Consider the following 3,627-nt stretch of genomic DNA (forward strand, 5'->3'; position numbering starts at 1 on the left):
CTTCATACTAAAAATATCCGCCTATGGATATAATAATAGATTACTTTATTCTTTCTGTCTCCGATGAAGGGAAGTACTGGATCTTCCCAGAAACAGCTGTAAGGCTCTATCCATAAAATTCTTCAACCTTACCTTTGCTCTCTTTATCTTTTTGTTTTTTTATATATTTACATATACACACGCTAATACACGACTTATAATACCCAATCCTGTTCATACAACGACCGGGGCAAACTAATCGGTATACAGCACTTACTCGGTATTACCTGTATCCTCCGGGGTTTGGTTAAATCCAATACCCTCCTCAACCTTATATATATATATATATATATATATATATATACGCATACTTACTTACTCACACACACATATATATTCCTTTGCATTATATATAACGTTATGTGTATATATCTGTATTAAAAAAATTGCTTACGAGATTTTTGTTGATTACTGTAAATTTCTTGTTTGTGTCTGTTTTTAGTACGCGTTTACATTCCCATATCAATAAAAGTATCAACAGACATTTCGTTCATTTTCATTTTTTTCCCATATTCTTGCAGATACCTAAATTTTGCGTATTTATGTATTCCTTCCTAAAAATATATATACTATAGTATATGAGATTTCATCTTTGTATCCTCACGTGTCAGAAAACGTGAACTTATGTGTATGAATTTCTGTATCTCCTTGTGCGTGTTCCAGTTACAGTATAATTTATCTGTACATATATATTCTTTTTATTTCAAATTAATACAGATATGTGTATGTGCGTACATCTATGTGAATATGCGTACCGGCATGTATCGGAATGCACCCAAAAATATGTATATGACTATGTATACACACGTTAATATATATGCATATATTTCCCCATATATGCCAATAAATGTTTCATTCAGGCCAATAAATGTTATTTCACAGACGTTTATATGTGAATTTACCATTCATTTTATATTTATGGATCTATTAATGCATCTCTATATATAAGAGGTCCTGAAAAGTTGCTGGTACTAAGGGTATCACGAAAGGTCTGGCTGGAGGCCTAACCTTTCGAGTTCTTTTACAGGGCTTAGTAAAACTGTAGGACCTCAGCAATAAGTGTGTGAATCTTAGAGGGGAATACGCCAAGTAAAATCATAATTAGAAGATCTTGTATTTTCTATTACCCAAAGCCAAGATCTTTTCAACTGCCCCTCGAATTTGTATATCTATAAGATGCATTCCAGAGATTCTGTGGCTTTACTTTTTCAGGAGACATTATTAATTCTAAAGAAGAATTAACCTCTAATCTTTTTCACGGTAGGGTCTTCTGTCTTCCATGCACTTGTTGTAGCGCTCCAGCCACTTCGTGAAGACCGCCATGGAAGTCTTCCAAAGTGAAAGTTTCCAAGACTCCCTTCACAGCATGCCACTGTCACTTTCTACAATAGCTTGGGGAACAACTAAAAGGCTGGAGTATAGGGAGGACAGTTTTGATGACCATCTCTTTCAAGTAGTTAGTTACCAGGATGGAATTGTGGACTGGTGCATTGTTCTGGCCTTTTGCGAGGATATCTCTTTCCGAATTTCCGCAAAACTTCTATAAAAAGCTCAGTAGATGTAGATGATGACTTTGCAGTTGGAAAAGGGGTTCATCATGTTTTTCCCGGTGAATTTGTGGTGACTATCCTTTTGTGCCAGCAAAAAAGAAGATGTTCTGCTCGTGCAAGTTAATTCAGAAGCAATCAGTAAATGCACAAGCAATCCAGAGCATCTCATAAGTTTCTGTAGCATTTTGGGGCAGTTTAGCACCAAACTTTATTGCAGAGCAAGCTCCCGAATTTTCTTTATGTTCCGACTGCATTCGGTAAACTCGTCTATTGTGACAGGCAATGTTTAATATAATGTGCTCCAATTGCTGCTGCAGCTATCTCCTTCAATCTGAAATAACAAAACTTGGCAGGTCAGCTTATTGCATGAATAGTACTAATACACTAAAATTGCAGTAATCGAGGACAGTTATAACTGTCGCTCCAAATACAAAGTCTCATAACTTCCCGAATGCAACTCGTATGTACGTATGTATGTACGTACGTATGTATGTATGTATGTATGTATGTATGTATGTACACTAGGGACGTACCGCGTAGGTAGGTAAGGTAGGCAGTGCCTACCTTGAATAAAATAGATCGATTGCAACATTTTCTTTTTATGGTAAAATATGCATCTAATTCAGCAAAATTATGAAGGTTACTCTGATTAATATGGATAAAATGCAAAATATCCTGCCTTTCAATCTCAGTATTTAAGCTACGCATAGTATTGGTGTAGTACACATGTTGCGTACACTCCTACAATACCGTTTTCTTTACGTGAGGTAAAGGCAGAAGTAAATCTGCCTTCAACTCAATTGCGCGATTGTATTTCGCTTATTTTTTGTGTGTTTTTCTACATAAAGGTCACCAATTACCTATCTTGAGTAATTAATGACAGCACGTACCTGGTATGGATGTATGTATGTATGTATGTATGTATGTATGTATGTATGTATCTCTCTCTCTCTCTCTCTCTCTTTCTCTCTCTCTCTCTCTATCTATCTATCTATATAAATTAGGGGCTTTCCTCTTCATCTTTCTTGCATATTATTTCTAGCACATTTGTTTTATTAGTTTTACTTTTTGTGTACTTTTCCTGCCGAACCATCTGTTCAATAATTATAAATTTATTAACTAAGTCATATAGTTGTGCTAAATTGCTTATTTTTATAAGTTTCAATTATTTTCATCAGAAAATAATATTTGATGAAATCTTGTGAGGAACCTAAACGTTTCAATCAATTTAGAGTTGCCTCTCAGAAGAGAGCAAAATATCTCCAGGAGCATCTACCAGTCCATACAGGGCGCTCTCCACTAACGTCGGTGTTTTAAATATCTTTTGTTTGAAGTCAGAATTTTCCTTCATTGGGAACCGCTGTGATAACGATTATTTACAGGTCAAAATGTTCCAAATATATCCGTTTTCTTCTGATGGGTTTTAAAACATTATATTACAAATTATTATTAATAGTTATAACGAGGTAGTGGGCTGGCAGAATCCTTTGTACGCCCGGTAAAATGGTTAGCGGCATTTCGTCCGTCTTTTTGTTTCGTGTTCAAATTCCGCCGTGGTCGACTATACCTTTCATTTATTTTCACGGTCGATGAAATAAGTATCAGTTAAGCACTGTGGTCGATGTAATCGACTAGCCTCGTCCCCCAAATTTCCAGACCCTGTACCTACAGTAGAAAATATTATTAATAGCTATAAAAATAAGCACTACTGTATACTGTTAAACGTATAGTTTGCATATCTTCCATTGCATCTACATTATTATTCTAAGTGGAAATAAATTTATTGTTTACACCACATAACCGCATTGCTTTAGTTCAAATGAATTTAATTTTTCCTATAAACTTCTTTCATTATTGACTGTATACCTGATTGATTTCTAATTCCTAATAAACATATTTAACTGTTGGCATAGGTTCTTCGTTTAAGATTTCTGGAATATATTCAAACTCTTACTATTAATAATTAAATATTATCAAATAACCATACATTAACAATCCACACACACACACACACACACACACACACACACACACACAC

At 34.9% G+C, this 3,627-nt stretch overlaps 1 protein-coding gene across 1 annotated transcript in view; it reads left to right on the forward strand.

Moving 5' to 3' along the window:
* Positions 1-3,627, forward strand: part of LOC106883815 (uncharacterized) — a 1,102,017-nt gene that overhangs the window by 777,331 nt on the left and 321,059 nt on the right. The gene's annotated exons all lie outside the window — the stretch shown is intronic.

The sequence above is a fragment of the Octopus bimaculoides genome, chromosome 10 (assembly GCF_001194135.2).
Source record: "Octopus bimaculoides isolate UCB-OBI-ISO-001 chromosome 10, ASM119413v2, whole genome shotgun sequence".
In the NCBI taxonomy this organism is placed as follows: domain Eukaryota; kingdom Metazoa; phylum Mollusca; class Cephalopoda; order Octopoda; family Octopodidae; genus Octopus; species Octopus bimaculoides.